Source organism: Rhinolophus sinicus, linkage group LG06 (assembly GCF_036562045.2).
Source record: "Rhinolophus sinicus isolate RSC01 linkage group LG06, ASM3656204v1, whole genome shotgun sequence".
Taxonomy (NCBI): domain Eukaryota; kingdom Metazoa; phylum Chordata; class Mammalia; order Chiroptera; family Rhinolophidae; genus Rhinolophus; species Rhinolophus sinicus.
This window is the reverse complement of record NC_133756.1, coordinates 16,701,359-16,727,823: the sequence shown is the minus strand read 5'-3', so window position 1 is coordinate 16,727,823 and position 26,465 is coordinate 16,701,359. Positions and strand designations below refer to the sequence as shown.

The 26,465-nt window shown below is 37.9% G+C and overlaps 1 protein-coding gene and 1 pseudogene across 4 annotated transcripts in view; one reads left to right on the top strand and one right to left on the bottom strand.

Moving 5' to 3' along the window:
* Window positions 1-26,465, top strand: part of ZSWIM5 (zinc finger SWIM-type containing 5) — a 137,369-nt gene that overhangs the window by 3,918 nt on the left and 106,986 nt on the right. The window contains exons 1-2 of one of the 4 annotated variants that reach the window (XM_074334627.1): window positions 1,768-1,785; window positions 2,193-2,254. The exons of the other annotated variants lie outside the window; for them this stretch is intronic. The gene's annotated coding sequence lies outside the window, so the exon portion shown is untranslated. Of the gene's footprint in view, window positions 1-1,767; window positions 1,786-2,192; window positions 2,255-26,465 lie in introns of those variants that run through there. 4 annotated transcript variants of the gene reach the window in all.
* LOC109437363 (small ribosomal subunit protein uS13) lies at window positions 22,020-22,468 on the bottom strand (annotated as a pseudogene).

Sequence of the window (26,465 nt, the reverse complement as noted above, 5' to 3'; positions counted from 1 at the left end):
CAAGACTAGAGTCACTATGCTAAGTACTACCTTATGTGGAACAAGTGTAATTACAAAGTCAATAATAATAAAAAGGTCCATTTCAGGAAGTTATCCATAGCTTAAACATCAAGTAGTAAGTTTATCATTATGGGCATTGTATATTATCAATAAATGTCTGAAATTTTTCTGTGGTACAACTTGTGAGATGCAGCAGTAACAAGTATTACAGCTGTTGATTTTTATATGTAATTTATTTTGAACTGTATTATTTGGGGGAACAGAAGATATCCTTAGCTAAAAGGCTTTATAGCACTGTATATAAGTTAGAATAGATGCAAAATCATAATAAAACTTCATGTGGGGAAAAATTACTTAATTTATATGTAAGATATTCAAGCACAGAGGCAAGGATACCTTTAAGGGATAAGTGGTAGCATTTCTTAGAGTAGAAACTTACCAAGTTTTAAAATCACAGTGCTTTTCTTTTTTCTTAAAGCAATGAGTTCTCTCCCTCCCCGTCCCTGCCAACACATCACATACAATCTTAATATTCAACAAATGTTGAATGGTGACTCTTAAAAACGGACATCTCAGTGTTATAAAACTAAAAAAGAAAAAAAAAGATAAACCTGAATTTTCAGTATGAGTGTGGTATTGGAAGTTATGGGGAAAACTAATCTTGTGCATGTAATAAAGTGATAGCATTAAGCAGTGTGAGTGTTACAAAATGTGTATCTTCTATGTTGACTAACTGTTTTATGGGAAGAATGATGATTTAGCGATTTCTTCAAATGAAAGCTTTAGATGAATACTTATTGAAGGTGACTTTCTCAGGATAGAGCTTTAGATTTTAAAGATAATGAATAAACTAAAGATAGTGGATTTTATTTTAGAGGTTATCTCTACTTCAGGAATTTAAAGATATATTGCAAAGTCTATACTTGGAGGTGAAAGGGATGTGTGAGTATGAAGTCTAAATTTTGAAGTGAAAGGAATGAAAATTTATGCCTATGTGAAACAATTTCATTTTTCTTGTTTCAACAATGGCTATTAAAAATCAAGACATTAACTGTCAGTATCCTATTAGAGTGATGGTTATATGAATTTGAATACATGTGTTACAATGTATAGCAATATACCCCCAAAAGTCAAATTTACTGTACTATATTTTAGGAAATAATTTTTAAAAATCAAGACATTAATATGTTGGTAAAGTAATGTACAAAAGAGATACTGAAAATGCTGTATTAGTTTTCTATGGTTGCTATAACCAAGTGCCACAAACTGAGTAGCTTTAAACAACAGAAGTTTATTGTCTCTCAGTTCTGGAGGCTGAAAATTTGAAATCAAGGTATCTGCAGGACAGTGTTCCCTCTGAAACCTATAGGGAATCCTTTCTTGCTTCTTCCTGGCATCTGGTGGTTTGCTGCAGTCTTTGGCATTCCTTGGCATACAACTGCATAACTCCAATATTTGCCTTCCTTGTCATATGGCATTCTTCCTGTGTGTCTCCGTCTTCACATGGTCATTTTATAAGGACAGCAGTCATATTGGAGTAGGGGCCCACCCTACTCCAGTATGACCTCATTTTAACTAACTACATGTGCAACGACCCTATTTCCAGATAAGGTCACGGTCTGAGGTACTGGGGATTAGGACTTCAACATACCATTTTTGGGGGGACAAAACTCATAACAGTTTTTCATACTTGTTTCTTGTTACATAGCAGAGTTTCATGTGAATTTTAAACTTTTTAAATTGGATGTGGCTTAAATTTGGAAACCACCATATTCATTTAATTAGGTAAGCATTATTTTAACTTAATTGATTCAATTTGCATGATTAATTATTAGTATTTTAAAATACATTTCCATTTACATTTAGTACATTGAATTTTTTTGACAGATAAGTAGTTATTTAAATGTTAAACCTGTCATTATTCTTTATTAAAAATGATGACTATGCAACTCACCACTCAGGGTATACATGCATGGATGAACAGATTACTGTGGGATTTTTTTTTCATGCATACCATTTATAAATCATCTTTAGAAATAGGTAACCCTGAAAGCATATGAACCATGTCTTACTCTGTTTTCAAATCCTAAATTACATGTTTTAGAATTAGAGTTTGATATAATAAATAGACTATTATACATCCATTCCAGATTACTTTCATGTGAATTTTCTACCTTGTGGTTTATTTATAGGTTATTTTTTTCCTGATATAGACAGCATGGCTCTTGGCTACTTTTCACCTATCATCGTGCTGGTATGTCAAAGAAATCACACTCATTATAATATTAACATTATCATTATATTATCATATACTAAAATTCTTTGATACTTTTCATGATCATACTTGTATATAGCCAACTGATTAATTTATGGTTCTCAGTATTTAGAAAAATTGTTCTCCCCTTAGGATGTATAATGTGAAATACCCTAAGTTGGTGCTCAGTAAATGTTTATTGAATGAATGAGTAAATTGTTACATAACATTTTTATATTTATGTAGTATGCACATATTATTTTATTGATTTACATCATTGATTTATATATAACTTGAGCCTAGGAGATATACTGGCATTTTGTAATTTCTGGATGTTTCTGCTTTTTAAAACATTACATAGATTTTAAAAAAAACCAAACCCTTGAAGCTTATTATTAATGAGTTCTTGATTCCTTCATTGAACATTTAGTCACTTGTTTAGTGCAAGGCTCAGTAGTAATTGTTTACTTGTTTTGGTATTTGATATCCAAAATACTTGGTGTTTTCCTACCATAGAATACAAACCCAGGTTGGAGACTTAAATCTAAACCTCTAAGGACTACATTATGTTGTCATTTTATGTTGATGGGAGGCTAGAAACTGAGTGGGTACTTGACTCTTAAGAGATTCTCTGAAACCTGTTTTTGGAAGGTTTTATGTATGATAACATGTTTTTTGGTCATTTGCTTGTTTCTCATTATAATGGAGTGATGAATGTGTTACATAGGGTAGTATAAAGTTGTTACCTTTAAAAACAGATTATTGAATCAAAAGATGAAGTACCCTTCTCCTTAGTAGTTTTCTTACATTAACACATTAAGAACAGTTGTTTCTATACTTTTAGTCCTTAGGGAAATGTAAATTAAAACCCAATAAGTAGAATGGCTACAAATAAAAGACTTACAATACCAAGTGGCAGCAATGATGTAGAGCAACTAGAACTCTCTTACATTGTTGTTGGGAATGCAAAATGATAAGACACTTTGGAAAACAGTTGTTTATAAGGTTAATTGTATACTTAATCATAAGATGCAGCAACCCTATTCCTATCACTTTAGAGAAATGAAAACATATATTCATATAAAGACGTGTACTTAAATGTTCAGAGCAGTTTTATTCAGAATAGACCTAAACTGGAAACAACGCAAATGCCTATCAAATGGGTGAATAGATAAACAAATTGTTGTACATCCATACAACACAATAAAAAAGAACAAATTACTGATAGTTAAGGGACATGGATGAATCTCAAAAGCAAAAGCATTGTGCTAAATAAAAGAAGCCAGACCCAAAAGAGTACATACAAAACAGTTCCATGTATGAAATTTTAGAAAGCCCAAAGCTATAGTGACAGAAAGTAGATCAGTGGTTGCTAGGGGAGAGGGAAGTGGGGCATAAGGAAACTTTTTTGGGTGATGGAAATGTTCTATATCATGATTATGGTAGTGGTTACGTGACTATTCATTTGTCAAAACTTATTGTACACTTAAAATTGGTAAATTTGATTGAATATAATTGTACTTCAAAAATTTGATTTTAAAGGAAAGAATAGTGGGTTCCAATCTTGGTTTTACATTAAAATCACCTGGGGAGATTTTTTTTTTAAAAACAGAATGCCCAGGACTCATCCCAAATTAATCAAATCAGGATCTGTTGAGAATGAGGACTGAATTTCAGAATTTTAAAAAAGCTCCTAAGTAGTTTTATATGTGGCCAAGTTTGAAAAAAACACTGCTCTAGAAAAATGATCATCTTTGTTAGTGTTATCAATGTTTTAAAACTTGTAGGCAATCAAAACATTATGTAATATTTATTACACAAATGCTGTGGACCATGTCAAGTTTCTTTTCTACTTCAATCTATTCTCTTTTACCTATCTTTAGACTTATTAACGGATCTCAGGAAAATTATTCTTTTACCATTTAAAGAATGTCTGTTTTGGAAAGGTCTTATGCAAGAGTATACAAATTCTTTGTCATTGTTACCATCAAAAGACACTTGTATAGATGTGATGCCAGCATATTTTATTCATGTTTGTTCACTCATTCATTTATAAAATTATATTTAATATTTTTTAATGCTCTGTGCAAAATAGAACATAATTTCTATATTTAAAGAGTACACAGTTTAGTATAGAATACACATATAAAATAGCATTTAACACCATATTTTGTAATAATACAGATAGTTACTGTGGAGACAAAGAATAGGAAGTGATTAACTGGAGAAATGGGGACAGCTGAATATATTGCTCTATTTTAATATAATTGCAATGATAAGAAATATTAAAATTATGCCTAATATTACAAAAAGATTGAAAACACTACTTTATTGCTTACAAGTTAGATTAACCCTTCGTGAAATCCCTTTTGTATTGACATTTCTATGTCCTGTAATACTCTAGTCCATAATGATTCAAAGGAATAACATTGGCAGGCAGGGAGATGACAAAAATATTACCAGATATTAATCTTTTTTCCTCAGAATAAATTTTATAGATTTCTATTTTTAGGATAGCTTTGTTATCTTTTATAATTCTTTTTTCTTTGTTAAAAATATTGTTGCTTCTTTTAGATACAAATATATGATAGAGCTAATCAGCAAAATAGATTTTGGTCTATCCAATCATTATCTTTGCGGTCTGTAAGCAACAGGAAGATGTATTATGTCTTTGAAAGCCTTGGAGATAATTACATTTTTCTCCTATTCATTCGTGGTTTTATTGAATGGAAGCCTGCAGCATTAATACATTCAGGAAAAGCCAGCCTGTTTTTATTTTGCTTAAATATATCAACACCTGATAATTGTCACATGACTGGCAAGCATCACCAACATACATTGATGTTAGCAATATAAAATCCTTCCCCGTGTAATAGTTACATACGGTGAAAAAATAATCTTCCTAATTTTTTCTCTTACTCAATATTATATTATAGTACTCCACTGTCATATACATATGCATATATCTACCGTATATATTATCACATGTAATATATAATATAATATATTATCACATATATGTAGTGACTATGCAGCAGGTAGCTTCAGACTTCTGGATTTCAGTTTCCTCAACTGTAAATGAACAGAATGATGGTACCAATGGTAATTTTGAGGATAAATGAATTAATATTTAAAGTATTTAGAACAGAGCCAAGCCCTTATTAGGTGCTATGTAAATATTCGCTATCATTATTATACCAAAATTGTTGGGAGTATTCTGTATGTATTACCTTTCCTTCTTCAACCTTCTCCCTACCTCTGAAGCCTTTTCAATTTGACTTGTGCTTTCACTCATTATATTAAAATTGATCTCTTAAAGGTCAACAGTGACCTCATGATTGCCAAACACAATATCCTTTTTCCATCCTCATCCTTCATGACCTCTGCATAGAATTTTCTGTAGTCTACTACTGCATCTTCCTCTTGAAATGCTTCTTCCTAGATTTTTGTTTTACTTCACCATACTGGTTCTCTTTCTAACTTCCTTCTTTAGTCTCTTACTCCACAAAAGTAGGATATACCTTCTTGCCCCAAGCTTTCTAATTTAGTAATCATATAGCTTCAATTACTGTTTTATAAACATAAGGATGTATCATCTAATGATGCATCCTTTAAATTTTGTTTAAAGCAACTCTACTCATTTTCAAGTGAAATCTTAGATGGTATTCCAGTTTTTGTAGCAGGAAAATTTGAGCTGCATTGGGGATTGGGGTGGCGTCCAGGACTCTTACCAGCTTTGCCACCTTTTTCCCTTTCAATCCCTGATATATCATACTTCCAGATAATCTTATCTTAGAATTTGGAGTCAGGAGATATGCCTTAATTTCTCATCTGTAAAAGTGTCAGTATTTTTGTGAGATTCTAAATTAATATATAGGAAAGTTCTTTATAAGTGTCATTGTGCAAATAATATGACGGTTAAGACTGCATTGTTGTTTCTACTTCTGGAATTCAAGATCAGCATGTGTATTTCTTTGCCTGCTGGATATTTCTAAATGGATACCCTACTATCCACTCAAAATCAACATGTCTGATAAGGGATTAATGTCCAAAATATAGGGCTGGCCCTGTGGCTCAGGTGTTTGGAGGACCGTGCTCCTAACGCCGAGGTTGCTTGTTCAATTCCCACATGGGCCAGAGCTGTGCCCTCTATAGCTAAGATTGTGAACCACAGCTCTCCCTGGAGCTGGGCTGCTGTGAGCAGCCGGGGGTGGGCGTGAATGGCCCGCAGCCATCGTGAGGGGCCAGCGTGAGCGGCCGGCAGCTGGTGAGAGCTGCCATAAGTTGCTGTGAGCAGTCGACTGACGACTGGCGACTGACTGCCTCAGCCAAGGGGAGTGCAAGGCTTGTAATACCAGCATGGGCCAGGGAGCTGTGTCCTACACAACTGGACTAAGAAACAATGGCTTGAACCAGAGTGGGGAGAGGGGAGAGGCGGAAGAAGGGGGAAAAAATGTCCAGAATATATAAAGAACTCCTACAACTCAACAACAAATACCTAATTTAAAAAATGGGCAAAGGACTTGAATAAACACTTCTACAAAGAAGATATGCAAATGGACAATAAGCAGATGTGAAGATGCTCGACATCACTAATCATCAGGGAAGTGCAAGTCAAAATTACAATGGGAGATTTCCAGTCAAGATGGCAGAATAGGTAAACACTGTGCTTACTTCCTTTCACGATCTCATCAAAATTACAACTAAACTACAGAACAACCATCATTGAGAATTGCCTGCAGTCTATCTGAACTGAAGCCCTACAATAAGGACATACAGAAAAAGTCACCTCCAGAATGGTAAGAGGGGCAAAGTTGCAGAACGGATGTCCGGTCCTACACCTGCATGTGACCATTAGAAATTGGGACAGGTAGATGCGGAGGTCACCCCCAGAGGAGTGAGGGGTCCAAGTGCCACAACAGGTTCCCCAGCCCAGGGTTCCAGTGCTGGAGAAAGAAGTCCCCACAACTTCTGGCTGTGAAAACAAGAAGAGATTGTGGCTGAGTGAGATGAGGGCAGCTGCAGTCTTAGGTGCGCCTCTTAAAAGGCCTGTGTGCATGGCCTTACTTGTTAATGGACTCACTGGCTCTGAGCTCCAGCACTGGGGCAGCAGCTCGAAAGGCATCAGGGACATATGGGGAGGAACTGAATTTTCTGGCTGCAGGGTGAGGGCTGGAGGAGCAGCTTTCTCCTGGACAGAGGAGCTGCTGGAAGCCATTGTTTCTTTGTTGAGCCCTCCCCCCTCCTGGTGTGCCCAGGTGGCTGCCATATCTGAGTCTCCATTGACCTGGCTAACCCCATTCGTTTGCTCTGTCCTGGTGATTCCCTGAGACCCCACCCCACCCAACTTTCAGGCCCTACTAAGCTGCTCCCAGTGAATTTTCTGTATAAAGGCCCTACCTTGGCTCATGCTGCAGACTTTCTTAAAATCTCTCAAAGGTTCACAAAGCCCAAACAAGCAGCTTCTGGCTTTGTGTCCCCTACCTCTGGCTGAGCATCCCTGTGCCCAGCAGTAGCGACAGCCAACCTCGGTTCATGGCTTGGCCTTTTGAGGTACTTCCAAACCCAGCGTCGATGGCTGCCATCTGTGGATTGCTTTGTGGCTCATGCCAGGTGGCCCCGGGCAGGTCACAGACTGCGGCTGAACTTGGGATTGTGGTGGGGTCCCTACCAGGAGGCCCCAGGGCTCAGTTGCCAGCTTCGGACTCAGCTGGACATCACCTAGCCGCTTCCGGGGATGACATACCCAAAAGACACACTGGGCAGGCACTAGAGCCCTGCTAAAGTGAATCCTCCTCTGTGGAGTCAGCCCCTGCACAACAGTGCCTCCATTGTACTCATGGTCAGTTCTCACAACGAATCAGCCCTGAGAGTCAATCCCTCCTATTGATGTGCGTATAGCAGCCAAGGCTCAGCTACAACAGGAAGGCAGACACAACCCACCCAAGGGACACACCTGAGCACCCAGCTCTGGAGTCAAGGGAGACTGTGCCACTGGGCCCCACAGAACACCTACTGCATAAGGCCACTCTACTAAGACTAGGAGAGAGAGCAGCCCCACCTAATACATAGAAACAAACACAGAGAGGCAGCCAAAATGGGGAGACAAAAAAAACTGTCCCAAATGCAAGAACAAAACAAAGCTCCAGAAAAAGAGCTAAACAAAATGGAGAGAAACAATCTACTAGACGCAGAGTTCAAAAAACTGGCTTCAAGGATGCTCAATGAACTCAGGAAGAACTTCAACAAAAAGATAGGAAACATAAAAAATGGAGATAGAAAACATAAAAAAGAACCAGACAGAAATAAAGAATACAACAACTGAAACAAAGAATACATTAGAGGGGCCGTCCTGGTGGCTCAGGCTGTTGGAGCTCCATGCTCCTAATGCCAAAGGCTGCAGGGTTGATTCCCACATGGGCCAGTGGGCTCTCAACCACAAGGTTGCCGGTTCGACTCCAGCAAGGGATCATGGGCTGTGCCCCCTGTGACTAACAACAACAATTGGACCTGGAGCTGAGCTGTGCCCTCCACAACCACTACTGAAAGGACAGCAACTTGCCTTGGAAAAAATCCTGGAAGTACACACTGTTCCCCGATAAAATCCTGTTCCCCTTTCCAATAAAATCTTAAAAAAAAGAAAAATACATTAGAGGGAATCAGTAGTACATTAGATGAAGCAGAGGATCGAATCAGCAATTTAGAAGATAAGGTAGCAGAAAAGACCCCATCAGAACAGCAAAAAGAGTCCAAAAAAATGAGGACAGTTTAAGGGGCCTCTGGGACAACATCAAGCATACCAACATTGGCCTCATAGGTGTACCAGAAGGAAAAAAGAGAGAGCATGGAGTTGAAAACCTATCTGAAGAAATAGTGACGGAGAACTTCCCTAACCTGGCGAAGGAAATGAATATTCAAGCCCAAGAAGCGCAGAGAGTCCCAAACAAGACGAACCCAAGGAGGCCCACACCAACACACATCATAATTAAAATGCCAGAAGTTAAAGACAAAGAATCTTAAAAGCGGCAAGAGAAAAACAGTTAGATATCTACAAGGGACCTCCCGTAAGACTGAAAATTTGCAGGTCAAACGGAATCGGCACAAAATATTCAAAGTTGTGAAAAGCCAGGACCTACATACAACCAAGATTACTCTATTCTGCAAAGGTATCAGTTAGAATCGAAGGACAGATAAAGAGATTCCCAGACAAGAAAAAGCTAAAGGAGTTCATCATTACCAAACCAGAATTACAAGGAATCTTAGAGATGAAAAAAAATATATGAATAATACAATTGCAATAACTACATACCAACAATTACTTTAAATGTAAATGGATTAAATGCTGCAAATAAAAGATAGGGTGGCTGAATGGATAAGAAAACAAGACCTTTACATATGCTGCCTACTTCAGATTGAAAGATACACACAGACTGAAAGTAAAGGGATGGAGGAAGATATTTCATGAAAATGGAAATGAAAAGAAAAAAAATGCTGGGGTAGCAATACTTGTATCAGACAAAATAGACTTTAAAACAAAAGCTATAAAAAGAGGCAAAGAAGGACCCAGTAATCCCAATTCTGGGTATTTATTTGAAGAAAACCAAAATGCTACTTCGAGAGTGTGTGTGCATCCATATGTTCATTGCAACACTGTTTATAGTGGCCAAGATGTGGAGGCAGCCTGGGTGTCCGTCGATGGATGAATGAATAAAGAGTAGGTGGTATATACATACAATGGAATATTGCTTGGCCATGGTAGGGAATGGGTACTTGCCATCTGCGGCGGCATGAATGCACCTGGAGTATAATAGTGCTGAGTGGAATAAGTCAGAGAAAGACAGATGCAATGTGATTTTGCTTATATGTGGCATCTAAAGAACAAAACAAACAAAACAGAAACAAACTCATACATACAGAAAACATTTTGATGGTTGCCAGATGGAAGGGGTTTGGGGGTAGGTGAGAAAGAGGAAGGGAGTAAGAAGTACAAGTTGTCAGTTACAAAATAGTCATGGGGATGTAAAGTAAAGCATAGGGAATATAGTCAATAATATGGTAATAATTATGTATATTGCCAGGTGGGTGGGTACTAGACTAGTCAGGGGGATCACTTCTTAAATTACGTAAATCTAACCACTATGCTGTATACCTGAAATTAATATAAAATAATATTGATTGTCAACTGTAATTGAAAAATTTAAAAAGGGGGGGGATAGGTGACGGGGAATAAAAGGTTCAAATTGCCAGGTATAAAACAAATAAGTCATGGGGATGTAATGCACAGCATAGGGAATATAATCAATAATATGGTGATAGTGTGATACAGGGTCAGGTGGTTACTGGACTTCTCATGATCACTTCTTTAAGTATATTAATCTTGAGTAATTGTGTATACCTGAAACTAATATTGTATGTTAGCTATGTTTCAATAAAAATCTTAAAAAAAACCAAAACACAATGGGACACCACTGTATACCCATTAGAATGGCTGTAATAATAAAAATAAATAAATAACAACTGTTAGTGAGGATATGGAGAAATTGGAACCATTGTGCTTCGCTAGTGGGAATATATTATAAAATGGTTCTGCTGCTGTGGAAAATGGTATGGCAGTTCCTCAAAAAATTACTTGATTGAGCAGTTCCATTTCTAGATATATAACTAAAAGAACTGAAAGCAGGAACTCAAACAGATATTTGTACATCTATGTTTATAGCAGCATAGTTACAATAGTCAAAAGGTGGAAGCAACCCCATCTCCATGGACAGATAAATGGATAAACAAAATTTGGTATATACTTACTGTGGAATACAGCCTTAAAAAAGAGGGAGATCCTGATATATGCTACAATGTGGATGAAACTTGAAGCTATTAAGTGAAATAAGTAAGATATAAAAGGGCAAAAATTATATGATCCCATTTATATGAACTACCTAGAATAGGCAAATTCATAGAGAAAGTAGAATAGAGGTTACCCAGGGGCTTGGGAGAGAGGAGAATGGAGAGTTATTATTTCATGGGCACACAGCATTTTCTTATAGGATGATGAAAAAGTTCTGGATATGGCTAGTTGTACAACATTGTGAATTCACTTAATACTACTGAACTGTACACTTAAAAATGGTTAAGTAGTAAATCTTATGTATATTGTATCCTAATAAAAAGTTTTTTTTTAAAGGCCACATGTGATATAATTGCATTTATATAAAATATCCACAATAGGCAAATCCTAGAGACGGAAAGTAGATTAGTGGTTTCCATGGTCTGGGGTAGGGGAAGTATTATATAATAATTGCTAATGGGTATGGGTTTCCTTTTGGGTTGATGAAATGTTCTAAAATTAGATAGTGATGATTGCTCAAATGGGTGAATATATTAAATACCACTGATTGTACACTCTTAAAGGGTGAATTTTATGATATAAGAATTATATCACAATAAAAGCTGTTATTAAAAAAGCAAATAGTCCAAATGAAAAACTAAAAGAAAAAATCTTCAAAGACATTCTCCTTAGCGAATGAGGTATAAATTCCTAAGCCTTATTTTTTGAGACCTGGATTCACTTTTCAGGGTTGCCACTTTGTAGCTGTGTAACCTGGGATGACATATTACTTAACAAATCTATGCCTCAGTTTCTTAACTATAAAATGGAGACATAATACCATCTCAGAATGTTTATATCATAGTTAAATGAGATAATGTATTCAAAGTCAGCTTGGAATTTTTTACGCATTGTAGAGGTACTATGAATATTCTCTTCCTTTTCCCCTTCTCTGCCTCTGAATAGTCTATCCATCTATTAAAAATACCATTTTCTTATCGACTTAGTTGAAATTAAACTTTCTTTTCACTTTAGTCCTATGCATTATTCTGCACTTGTTTATTGAGTACTGGTTGCGTGCTAGGCTCTGGTTTAGCCACCGTAGATCTGGCTGTGACTAAAGCAAAGTTCCTGCTTTCATGGAGCTTACATTTTAGTAAGGAGACAGCACTTTACACTTTCAGTTTGTGTTATAATTTTTTGTTACACATATTAGCTTCCCTTTCAGTCTGCAAGCACTTCCAGGGCAAGGATTGTATCCTACAATATATTCAGCATCCAGCATAATACCTAGTAGGTTTCATGATGGACTTTTAAGAAGTCTAAGAAAGTGAATTGAGAACATTATCTTCTTCATTTCTATAATTTTCCTAATAGTGATTCCCAGCACTGGCTGTTTTACACTTTACTCAAAAAACTTGAAAAGCTTTGGTAAAATACAGATTCTGGGGCTCTACTTTTGGAAATTTTAGTTAACTAAGATTGGAATGGGACTCAGAAATATATTTTTGGCAAGCTCTCCAGGTTTAAATGTTTGGGAACTACTGCTCCATAGCACTTAGCACAGTGATTCAACTAGTATGCTTATTAAATGTTGCTTGAATTGATTTATTGATTGATCTATACACTAGTTTGTTCCAAACCAGATTTGGAACTTGTGGGTCGAATTGAATTAAATAGATAGATGGTATTCAGGAAAAAGTTATATGAAAAAGTCATTATGCTCAGCAACCCTACAATTTGCTGATATTAGGGAAATCACTAATATCCTTTGTTTTTTTAAATGCTAGTTCTTAACATAGTTTATTCAAAATAATTCTCTACCTTTTAATAGGTACATAAGTTTTTGTAAAAACATTGGGAGACTCTGAAAGGATTTACATCAAACTGATAAATAATTTCTGTGAAGAGAAAGGGGAATGGGAGGTGACCACAAGGAAATTTAGTTTAATCTATTTAATCTTTTTGAATTATTTTATTATGGGAACCTGTTTATGTATTTCTTGTATAATAATGTAGTTAAGCTAAAGACTGTGGTTTATTCACCTGCAGTTTTTGGTCATCATCTTTTGCCTTGTAAGTTAATGTGGGTTAGAGAGATGTGATCTTACCTTTATAAACCTCATTTTGGTCAAGGGTTCTTAACTTGCCATTAGTAAATGGCTTTCAGGGATCCATGAACTCCTGAAATTATTTTCAAATTTTACAAATGTGTTTTACAAATATGGACATTTTTGAGAGAGGACAGTCCATAACTTTCATTTAATATTCAAGGGACCCATGACTTAAATAAGTTCAGGAAGCACTAATTTATGCAAAAGAATCTCCTTTACTTTTTAAAAATTCTGCAATTCCTCTGTTGCCTTTGAACCTTGATGTAGATAATATGACTGAATGTGATTCAATTAACCTTTCTTTTTTTAAAAAAAAGATTTTTTTATTGGGGAAGGGGAACAGGACTTTATTGGGGAATAGTGTGTACTTCCAGGACTTTTTTCCAAGTCATTTGTCCTTTCAATCTTAGTTGTGGAGGGTGCCGTTCAGCTCCAGGTCCATTTGCCATTGCTAGTTGCAGGGGGCGCAGCCCACCATCCCTTGTGAGAGTTGAATCAGCAGCCTTGTGGTTGAGAGCCCACTGGCCCATGTGGGAATCAAACCGGCAGCCTTCGGAATTAGAGCACGGAGCTCTAACCGCCTGAGCCACCGGGTTGGCCCCAATTAACCTTTCTTAGTCTACACATTTTCAGGTTATGAATTGAATAGTTACTTTATTTTTTTCCCCCTTTCTTCTGTCCCCCCACCCCCCACTCTGGTTCAAGCCGTTGTTTCACAGTCTATTTGTGTAGGACACAGCTCCCTGGCCCATGCTGGTATTATGAGCCTTGTGCTCCCCCGAGCTGAGGCAGTCGGTTGGTCACTCACAGCAGCTCACGGCAGCTCTCTTCGTCTGCTGGCCGCTCACGATGGCCACTGGCCACTCATGGCAGCACAGGGTAACCCACGGCAGCACACAGCAGCCCACGGCAGCTCACGCTGGTTGCCAGCCAAGCTGCCGGCCACTCATGGCAGCACACGGTAGCCTACAGCAGCACGTGGTCATGATGGTTGCCAGCACCTGCGGCAGCACTCAGTCTGCGGCAGCTCAGGGCAGCCCAGCTCCAGGGAGAGCTCTTGTTCACAATCTGAGCTGTAGAGGGCGCAGTTCACTGGCCCACGTGGGAATCCAAATGGCGACCTCAGTGTTAGGAACACGGCGCTCCAACCACCTGAGCCACCGGGCTGGCCCACTTTATTTTCTTAAAGGTTAACACAGTTCTATTTGCTTCTTCTACTAGTTAAATATTTCACTTAGCATCTCTATGTATTCATCCTCTTCTGCTACTTAACCTAATGCTGCTGTATAAGTTGCTTTTTTTTGTTTGTTTCAACAGAATGATGGCTTGACTTTGTGTCCTAGACAGCTGAGTTTTAATGATTTGCCCTAGCTGACCTCTTCTGCTACTTAACCTAATGCTGCTGTATAAGTTGCTTTTTTTTGTTTGTTTCAACAGAATGATGGCTTGACTTTGTGTCCTAGACAGCTGAGTTTTAATGATTTGCCCTAGCTGAAATGAAATAATATCCTATGAGGTTACTGAACAGAGTAGGTCATAGCTATCTTTTTATTGAATCTTCCTATGGAATCAGGTTTTTTAGGTTATGTTCCCTGGGAAATAGACACTGAGATGGAGATTTGCTTGCAGAAGGTTTATTGAGGAACAACACTTGTAATGGAATGAAGGAAGGAAGTTTAGGAGGGCAGAGAGATTGAACTGATGCAGTTCCAACAAAGACTTTAGTCAATCCTTTTGGGAACTCTGGAGCTAGGATGATACTTCAGAGTTGTCCGGAATTAGATGTGGGCTGACCTGAGGGGGAGGATGCATGACCTTGGGTGAGGCAGTTTCTTTCTGTGGTAGAGATGGAGATAAACTCACATTTCCCCTTCTCAGCTACAGGAAGTGCTTTCAGCAGACAGCTTCCAACTGTCAGCTGGTTCAGTGTCTGCCACAGCTACAGAGAGCTGCTTCACCTGACCTCACAGTCTTCCAGAAACAGCTTGCAAATGGCTGAGCAAAGTGGGAGTATAAAGATCCAACTATTTTGGCCTAACATGGAATTCTTTGACCAGCGATACTTGCTCCAAAGAGCTGTATCTGGTCATCAGGCCTGCATTGCAGTTTGACTTCTTTCTCTTCTCAGTCTTCTTCTGCCTTTCCTTCACAGGTGTTGATTTCTGAATAAGTATCTTGCATCCCAATCTCCATCTCAGTGTCTGCTTTCAGAGAACTGAACCCATGATGTTTTCGTTGAGGGCAGTTTGTGGAGGAAGACTTAGTTGTGAGCTGCTAGCAGACAGCTCTCCTGGCAGTTAGAGGAATGAATGGATTGTTCCTGAATGGAGTATCTGGTCACTGCACTCCTTGTGCCTCTTGGATTCATTTCATATAGTAAATTCACCCCATGTGGGAGCAAATCCTCCAGCATTCTGTTTGGTCTATTTTTGTGGGGGAATTTATAAGAGTAAGATTAGTAGGTGAATTCCAACCTCTCTCACTACAGCTAGTCTTTAGATCACAACTGATACTCATTGTCTTCCTCCTCTAATCTCTGTTGTAGATTCTTGGCCATAATCTGTACTTGGACAGATGGGGTGACTGTCATGACTGAGGAGTCTGAGCCTAGTTACCATGCCCTTTTTAGGCCTTGGCCACTGTACTTGTTCATTTACTGTCGACATTGGGCAGGGGAGTACTAAGACATGCCCCGTGCTAACCTGGTTGCTAAATGTCATCTACTCCCTGATGTTACTTTTGTTTGTGTTGGCTAATCTACTTTATTTCATAAACACCATATGTTGCTAAAGGTAGCACATTATGTGACATTAAAATCAGGTCTATTAGGGCCAGCCCGGTGGCTCAGGTGGTTACAGCTCCATGCTCCTAAGTCCGAAGGCTGCCAGTTCAATTCCCACATGGGCCAGTGGGCTCTCAACCACAAGGTTGCCAGTTCAATTCCTCGAGTCCCACAAGGGATGGTGGGCAGCGCCCCCTGCAACTAAGATTGAACATGGCACCTTGAGCTGAGCTGCAGCTGAGCTCCCGGATGGCTCAGTTGGTTGGAGCGCATCCTCTCAACCACAAGGTTGCTGGTTCGACTCCCGCAAGGGATGGTGGGCTGCACCCCCTGCAACTAGCAATGGCAACTGGACCTGGAGCTGAGCTGTGCCCTCCACAACTAAGACTGAAAGGACAACAACTTGAAGCTGAATGGCACCCTCCACAACTAAGATTGAAAGGACAACACCTTGACTTGGAAAAAAGTCCTGGAAGTACACACTGTTCCCCAATAAAGTCCTGTACCCCTTCCCCAATAAAAAGTCTTTAAAAAAAATCAGGTCTATTATGTAGTCTTCAAAGATCAAATGAAACATTGTTGAATCTGCTTTATTAATGTTTGTTTGATACCTTATCAGGGTGTTAATTGTAGAGGTTTGTAGATTGTCACCTCTTGTGTTGTCCCTGCAAATACTATTAATATATTATCAGGATAATTAGCAACAAAAGAAGTCACTCAACCAAAATGTTATGTTTTTATTTCTAGTATTTTAGTGTAGTTTTATTTAGAACTTTAGTACTGAGTGGTTTTCTAGTACCTACTCCCCATTACCTATTCACTTAGAGATTAGAATTGAAAAATTGAGTTGGATTTTAACTTACTGCAGTTATATAGCCACGTGATAAATATGTCATTTAGCAAATTATTAAGACAAGTTAGCATTGCTGGGAGGTTTTAGTAAGGAAACTACCTTCCCTCTGCTTTGAGCCCAAGACTGCTTGATGGGGCCTTGAAGACAAGAGTGTCAACAGTGTCCCTGAAGAGACTTAGTAGTTTGGAACTGGGGCCTCTCACTGCAGACTTTCTTTTTCTTAACACTTTTAGTAAGATATAATTCACATACAAGACAACTCACCCATTCAAAGTGTACAATTAAATGGTTTTTAGTATATTCACAGGTATGGGCAGCCATCACCACAGTCAATTTTAGAACATTTTCATCATTTCAGAAGAAACCCTGTGCCCTTTAATGTCATCTCCCCCAATCCTCCCATCCCCACTAGCCCTTAAGCAACCACTACTTTCTGTCTTTGTGCCTATTCTGGACATTTTATATAAAAGGAATCATAACATGTGTAATCTTTTGAGACTGGCTTCTTTCACTTAGCGTGTTGTGTTTTCAAGGTTCATCATGTAGTAGCATGTATCAGTATTTCATTCCTTTTTATGGCTGAATAATATTCCATTGTATGGATATACTATATTTTGTTTATTTCGTTAGTTGTTGGACTTTTGAGTTCCCTTTTGGTTATGAATAATACTATCATGTACAAGATTTTGTATTAACATATGTTTTCATTTCTTTTGGTAATAGAATTGTTTGGTCATTCAGTAACTCTATGTTTAACTTTTTGAGGAACTGCCAAATTATTTTCCAAAGTAGCTGTACCATTTTACAATCCAACCAGCAATATATGAGGGTTCCAATTTCTCTACATCCTTTTCAACACTTGTTACCATCAATCTTTTTTATTATTGCCATCAATCTTTTATTATTATTGTTATTATTATTATTACCATCCTAGTGAAGGCAAAGTAATATTTGCCTTTCCCTGATGGCTAATGATGTTGAGCCACTTTTCATGTGTTTATTGTTGTTCATTTGTATATCTTTTTTTGAGAAACGACTATTCAGATTCTTTGCCGATTTTTTAAATTCAGTTACTTGTCTTTTTGTTGTTGAGTTATAAGAGATACTAGTCCTGTATCAGATATGATTTGCAAACATATTCTTCCATTTTTGTAGGTTGTCTTTTCACTTTATTGATAGTATCCTTCAAAGAACAAAAGTTTTTAATTTTGATGAAGTATGGTTTACCTATTTTTTCTTTTGTTGCTTGTTTGTTTGATAGCATGTCTAAAAAGCCATTGCCTAACGCAAGGTCATGAAAATTTACTTGTATGTTTTCTTCTAAGAGTTTTATAGTTGCAGCTCTTATATTTATGTCTAAGGTACATTTTGAGTTTATTTTTGTGTATGGCATTAGAAAAGCCTCCAACTTCATTCTTTTGCATGTGGCTATCCAGTAGTCCCAGTATTATTTGTTTAAATGACTATTCTTTTCCCATTGAATGGTTTGTTGTTGAAAATTAATTGACCATAGATGGGTTCATTTCAGGATTCTGTTCCATTGATCTATGTTTGTCCTTATGCTGGCACCACACTGTCTTGATTACTGTTACTCTGTAGTCAGTTTTAAAATTGAGAAGTGTGAGTTTCCAACTTTTTTCTTCTTTTTCTTTTTCCAGCTTTATTCAGATAATTGACATACTCGTATAACATTGTACAAGTTTAAGGTGTATAATGTGATGATTTGATACATTTATATATCGTGAAGTATATTATATTGTGAGATTAGTTAATATATCCTTCACCTCACATAATTACCATTTTGTTGTTATAGTGAGAACATTAAAGCTCCATTCTCAGCAATTTTCAAGTATACCATACAGTATTTTTTAAAATTTATTTTTCAGTTATAGTTGACATACAATATGTTTTAGTTTCAGGTGTACAACATAGTGATTAGACGTTTATGTAGCTTATGAAGTGATCACGCCAATAAGTTGAGTACCCGTCTGATACCATACATAGGTATTACAATATTATTGACTATGTTCCCTATTTTACATCCCTGTGACTATTTTTATAACTAGCAATTTGTACTTCTTAATCCCTTTCACTTTTTTTACCAGTCCCCCAACCTCCCTCTCATCTGGCATCCATGAATTTGTTCTCTGTATCTATGAGTTTGTTTCTGTTTTGTTTGTTCATTTATTTTGTTTTTTAAATTCCACATGAAAGTGAAATCATGTATTTGTCTTTCTCTGTCTGACTTATTTCACTTAGCATAATACTCTTTAGGTCCATCCATGTTGCTGCAAATGGTAAGATTTCATTCTTTTTTATGGGTGAGTGATATTCCATTGTATATATGTACTACATCTTCTTTACCCATTTTTCTATCAGTGGACACTTAGGCTGCTTCCATATGTTGGCTATTATAAATAATGCTGCAGTGAACATAGGGATGCGTATGTCTTTTTGAATTAGTATTTTATATTTCTTTGGATAAATACCCAAATGTGAAATTGCTGCGTCATATTATAGTTCTAATTTTAATTTTTTGAGGAACCTCCATACTGTTGTGCATAACGGCTACACCAATTTACAATGTCATCAACAATGTACATCCAGATCCTTGCCAATGCTTATTGTTTGTTGATTTATTGGCGATAACCATTCTGACAGGTATGAGGTGATAGCTCATTGTGGTTTTGATTTGCATTTCCCTGATGATTAGTGATGTTGACCATCTGTCTTTTCGTATGTCTATTGGCCATCTGTCTTTCTTCTTTGGAGAAATGTTTACTGAGATTCTCTGCCCTTTTTTAAATCAGATCTTTTTTGGGGGGGGGTATTAAGTTGCATGAGTTCCTTATATATTTTGGATATTAACTACTTATCAGGTTAATATTTCTTGTAATACTGGTTTAGTGGTGATGAACTCCTTTAGCTTTTTGCTGTCTGGGAAACTTTATCTCTCCTTCGATTCTAAATGATAACCTTGCTGGGTAGAGTAGTCTTGGTTGTAGGTCCTACCTTTTCACAACTTTGAATATTTCATGCCATTCCTTTCTGGCCTGTGAAGTTTCTGTTGAGAAATCAGCTGACAGTCTTATGGGAGTTCCCTTGTAGGTAACTAACTGCCTTTCTCTTGCTACTTTTGAGATTCTCTCTTTGTTTTTAACTTTTGGCATTTTAATTATGATATGTCTTAGTGTGGGCCTCTTTGCGTTCATCTTGTTGGAGAGTCTTTGCGCTTCCTGGACTTATATATTTATTTCCTTTGCCTGATTAGGGAAGTTTTCCATCATTATTTCTTCAAATAGATTTTTCAATTCCTTTGTTTTTTTTTCCCTTCTACTACCCCTATGATGCAAATGTTGGTACACTGGATATTGTTCCAGAGGTCCATTAAACTGTCCTCATTTTTTTTTTTTTAGATTCTTTTTTCTTTTCCAATTGGGTATTTTCCACTACCTTGTCTTCTAGATTCCTGATTCAGTCCTCTGCTTCATCTGATCTGCTGTTGATGCTCTGTAGTGCATTTTTCATTTCAGTTACTGTATTCTTTATTTCTGACTGGTTCTTTTTTATGTTTCTATCTCCCTTTTTATGTTTCCTGTCTCTTTGTTGAAGTTCTCATAGCATCTTTATAACCATTATTTTGAACTCTATATCTGGTAGATTGCTTGTCTCCGTTTTAGCTCTTTTTTTTGGGAGTTTGTCCTATTTTTTATTTGGGACATGTTTCTCTGTCTTCTTATTTTGGCTGACTCCCTGTGTTTGTTTCTATGTATTAGGTAGATTTGCTAAGTCTCCTGGTCTTGACTGAGTGGCCTATGTTGAAGGTGCCCTGTGGGGCTCAGTAGTACAGTTTCTCTGGTCACCTGATATGGGGGCTCCAGGTGTGTCCTTGCGTGGCTTATATGTACCCTCCTATTATAATCCTAACCCTCAATTGTTGTTGTCATGTCAGTGGGTGGGGTTGACCCTCATGCTGACTGTTTGTGAGGGTTGGCCATGACTACAGTGTTCGAAGTGTAATGCAGGAGCTGTCTTATGGAGCAGGAGTTGCTTTAGTGGAGCTCTGGTGCCAACCACGTCTGCCTTTTGGGTGTGTCATTTGTGGAGCTGGTTGGGTGGTGCTCTGGTGTTGCCTGAAGCTGGCCACTGGGTGTGTTGGGTCTGGAGCCTTTTGGGAGGGGCTTCAGTGCAGGCCAAGTTCAGCCACCACTTATGCCAGGCTTTGGGTCACTTGGTAGGAGCTACAAAATAATCTGCAGTTGGTTGCCACTTGTGCTGGCCTTGGAGTTGTGGGAGAGGCTATGCTGTGAACAGAGGCCAGCTGCCACTTGTGCCAGGCTTGGGATCTTTTGGTGGACACCACAGTGCGAGTTGAGGCCTGTTGCTACTGGTGCCAGGATGTGGCCACTTATTTGAAGATACATTCCAGGCCAAGACTTGCATCCATTTATGCCACCTGGGGCCACCTGATGGGATTTTCAATGCAGGTTGAGACTAGTAGCTGCGTGTGCTGGGTTTGGGGCCCCTTTGCGAGAGCTACAAGGCACACCAAGGCTGGCTGCTGTTGTTTAAGATTTGTGAACCTTTGAGAGATTTTGGGAAAGTGTGCAGGGTGAGCCAAGGCAGGCTGCTTATGTGGAGGAGACACTGGAAGAGGCTCAGGCTGGGTAAGTGAGTTGGGTAGAGTGAGGTCTTAGGGGATTACCAAGGCGGGATCTCAGGGAATCACCAGGGCTGGACAAGTGGCATTAGGTGAATCAAGAGTACAGATTTGGCTCTTGCCTGTACTGGACCAACTGGGTGGGAGGAGAGCTCACCAAAGGAACAGTGGTGCCATGATGACTGTATTGTTGAATACTGCATTGTTGACTTCTGATCAAGATGGCAGAGTAGGTAAAGTCTTTGTCAACAGTGCACCAGGGTTCCCTTTTCTCCACATCCTTGATAGCATTTAGCTCTTATTTTCTTTTGTTGTTGTTATTGTGTGTGTGTTTTTATAATAGCCATTCTAACAGTAGTGAGTGATATCTCATGTAGTTTTGATTTGCATTTCTCTGATGACATTGAATACCTTTTCATGTACTTGTTGGCCATTTGTATGTCTTCTTTGGGAAAATGCCTATTCAAGTCCTCTGCCCATTTTTATTTATTTTTATTTTTGGTGTATAAACTATTAACAGACAAGGCCTGCAGATTTATTTCTTCTTAGACACACCCACAGTGTGGTCTGTGATCTTGGCGTGCTGGCCTCAAACACAAAGTCCTCAGAAGTGGCACAGCCCTCTGTGGGCCCGAATTATCTTTAGTCCCTCCAGGTCTTCCCTGAGCTTGTTGTTCAGACCATTAGCTAGGACCTGGCTGTATTTTCCATCCTTCACATCTTTCTGTCTGTTCAAGAACCAGTCTGGGATCTTGTACTGGCGTGGATTCTGCATAATGTGATCATATGTTCCACCTCATCCTCAGTGAGCTCTCCTGCCCTCTCTGTAAGGTCGATGTCTGCTCTCCTCAACACCACATGAGCATATCTTCGCCCCACACCCTTAATTACAGTGATGGCAAAGGCTGTTTTCCACCACCCATCAATACTTGTGTTGAATACTCGCAAAATGTGCTGGAACTTCTCAAAGATCACTAGAGACATGGCAGCAGCCCCAGTGGTGGTATGTAGGCCTCATGTGGAAGCCCTCTGTCCATTTTAAAATTGGATTGTTCTGTGTGGGTTGTTTGTGTTCCTTATGTATTTTTTTTTTTTTTATTGGGGAAGGGGAACAGGACTTTTTATTGGGGAACAGTGTGTACTTCCAGGACTTTTTTCCAAGTCAAGTTGTTGCCCTTTCAATCTTAGTTGTGGAGGGTGCCATTCAGCTTCAAGTTGTTGTCCTTTCAGTCTTAGTTGTGGAGGGCGCAGCTCAGCTCCAGGTCCAGTTGCCGTTGCTAGTTGCAGGGGGCACAACCCACCATCCCTTGCGGGAGTCGAACCGGCAACCTTGTGGTTGAGAGGTTGTGCTCCAACCAACTGAGCCATCCGGGAGGCAGCTCAGCTCAAGGTGCCATGTTCAATCTTAGTTGCAGGGGGCGGAGCCCACCATCCCTTGCGGGACTCGAGGAATTGAACTGGCAACCTTGTGGTTGAGAGCCCACTGGCCCATGTGGGAATCGAACCAGCAGCCTTCGGAGTTAGGAGCATGGAGCTCTAACTGCCTGAGCCACTGGGCCGGCCCCGAGTTCCTTATGTATTTTGAATATTAATCCATTATTTAATATATGGTTTGCAAATATTTTCTCTTATTCCATAGGTTGCCTTTTCATTCGTTGTTTTTTTTTTGCTGTGCAGGAGCTTTTTAATTTGATGTAATCTCACTTGCTCATTTTTGTTTTTGTTCTTGTGCTTTTGGTGTTATATCTAAAAAGTCATTGCCAAGAACCATGTCAAAAAGCTTTTTTACTATATTTTCTTTCAGGAATTTTACAGTTTCAGGTCTCACATTTAAGTCTTCAATCCACTTTGAGTTAATTTTTGTGAGTGGTAACATAGGGTCTAATTTTTCTTTTGCATGTGGATATTTAGTTTTCCCAACACCATTTACTGAAGAGATTATTCTTTCCCCTATTAGGAAAAATATATCTCTTGTCAATTATTAATTGACCATGTATGTGTGGGTTTATTTCTGGGCTCTTGATTTAGTTTTGCTGGTCTGTGTGTCTGTTTTTATGCTATTACCATAAGCAGTTTTGAATACTGTTCTTTTTCAAGGTTATTTTGGCTATTCTGAGTTTGCATATGAATTTTACAATCAGCTTGTCAGTTTTTACAAAAAAGCCAGCTGGGATTTTGATAGGGTTTGCATTGAATCTGTAGATCAAACTGTACAAATGAGTATTGCCATTTGTATTAATCTTCTATTGCTGCTGTAACAAATACCACAACTTTAGTGGCTTAAAATAAGACTTAATACGACTTAATACAGTTCTGGAGATAAGTCTGAAAAGGGTCTTTCTGTGTAAAAATCAAGTTGTTGGCAGAGCTTTGTGCAATCCAGAGTTCTAGAAGATCTCTTTCCATGCCTTTTTCCAGCTTCTAGAAGCCACTAACATTCTTGGCTCATGGTTCTTTCCTCCATTTTCATAACATATCACTTCACTGCTTCCATTGTCACATTTCCTCTCTCTGACTTTAAGCCTGTTGCCTCCCTCTGATCAGGACCCTTCGATTACATTGGGCCCATTCAGATAATCTCCACATCTTGATTTTAGGGAATTGAAAATATATATGGAGCACCACAGACCATTCTGGAAGCCAATATGTAGTAGTTGTCCCATTGGCATGATTTTTTAGTAATTGATATAAGAGTTAATTGTTTGAATAAATCCTTGTGTTGAAATTTCTTTGTTGCATTAATTTTTCTGTTGTCTTTTTGTTCTCTATTTCATTTAGTTCTGTTCTGATTTTTATTATTTTCTTCCTTCTACTGACTTTGGTGTTTCATTTATTCTTCTTTTTCTAGTTCTTTAAGCTATAATGTGAGTTTGTTTATCTGGGTTTTTTCTTCTTTCTTAAGATAGGCCTGAAATGATATAAATTTCCCTCTTATTTACTGCTTTTGCTGCATCCCAGTAATTTTGATAGGATGTATTTTCTCTCTTTTTAAAAAAAATTAGTTTCAGGTGTACAAAGCAACATACTAGTTAGACATTTACACCCCTTACAAAGTGATAACCCACCTCCCCCAAGCTGTTGTCCCTCTGACATCTTATATAGCTGTTATAATACCGTTGACTATCTTTCTTATGCTATACTCCACATTCCATGGCTACACATATATATATATATATATATATATATATATATATATATATATATATATATATTACATTATAGTTGACATACAATATTATTCTACTTCAGCTTCAGGTGTACAGCACATTGGTCAGGCATCTACACAGTCTATGAAGTGATTGATGCCCCTGATAAGTCCAGTGCCCATCTGGCACCTTACATAATCTTTACAACATTGTTGATTATATTCCTTATACTGTATTTTATATCCCCATGACTATATTGTGTCTACTAATTTTCACTTTCTAATTCCTTCACCTTTCCCCATCCCCTCACCCTCCCATCTAGCAACCAACAGTTTTTTCCCCCCTGTATCTCTGTGTCTATTTCTGTTTTGTTCGCTCATTTATTCTGTTCTTTAGATTCCACATACATATAAGTGAGATCATACAGTATTTGTCTTTCTCAGTCTGACTTATTTCACATAGCATAATATTCTCAAAGTCCATCCATGTTGTTGCAAAAGGTAAGATTTCATTCTTTTTTATGGCCGAATGATACTCATTGTATAAATGTACCACAGTTTCTTTATCCAATTGTCTGTCGATGGGCATTTTGGTTGTTTTCATATCTTGACTATTGTACAAGTGCTGCAATAAACATAGGGGTGCATATATTTTTTCGAATTAGTGTTTTGGATTTCTTTGGATAGATACACAGAAGTGGAATTGCTGGGTCATAAGGTAGTTAGTTCCATTTTCAATTTTTTGAGGTACTTCCATACGGTTTTCCATGGTGGCTGCACCAATCTGCAATCCCACCAACAGTACACAAGCACTTGCCAGCACTTGTTTGTGGATTTATTGATGATAGCCATTCTGACAGGAATGAAGTGGTATCTCATTGTGGTTTTTATTTGCATTTCTCTAATGATTAGTGGCGTTGAGCATTTTTTCATATGTCTGTTGGCCACTTGTATGTCCTCTTTAGAGAAATTCCTCCTCATGTCCTCTGCCCATTTTTTAATAGGGTTGTTTGTTTTTTTGGTATTAAGTTGTATGAGTTTTTTATAAATTTTGGATATTAACCCCTTATCAGATATATCACTGGCAAATATCTTCTCCCACTCGGCAAGATACCTTTTTGTTTTACTGATGGTTTTCTTTGCTGTGAAAAAACTTTTTAGTTTGATGCAGTCCCACATGTTTATTTTTTGTTTTGCTTCCCTTTCCTGAGGAGATATATCAGTAAAAATATTACTAAGGGTAATGTCTGTGAATTTACTTCCTATATTTCTTTCTAGGAGTTTTATTGTTTCAGGTCTTACATTTAAGTCTTTAATCCATTTTGAATTTATTCTTGTATATAGTGTAAGAAGGTGGTTCAGTTTCATTTTTTTGCATGTATCTGTCCAGTTTCCCCAGCACCCTTTATTAAATAGACTGTCTTTACCGCAATGTAAATTCTTGCTTCCATTGTCATAGCTTAAATGACCATATAGGCATGGACTTATTTCTGGGCTCTCTATTCTGTCCCATTGATCTATGTGTCTGCTTTTATGCCAATACCATGCTATTTTGATTACTATAGCCTTGCAGTATGATTTGATGTCAGGTAGCGTGATACCTCTCACTTTGTTCTTATTTCTCAAGATTCGGAGTCTTTTATGGTTCTATATAAATTTTAGGATTATTTGTACTAGTCTTGTGAAAAATGGCATTGGTAATTTGATAGGGATTGCGTTGAGTCTGTATACAGCCTTAGGTAGTATGGACATTTTAACTATATTAATTCTTCGTATCCACGAACATGGTGTATATTTCCATTTATTTGTGTCTTCTTTAATTTCTCTCTTCAGTGC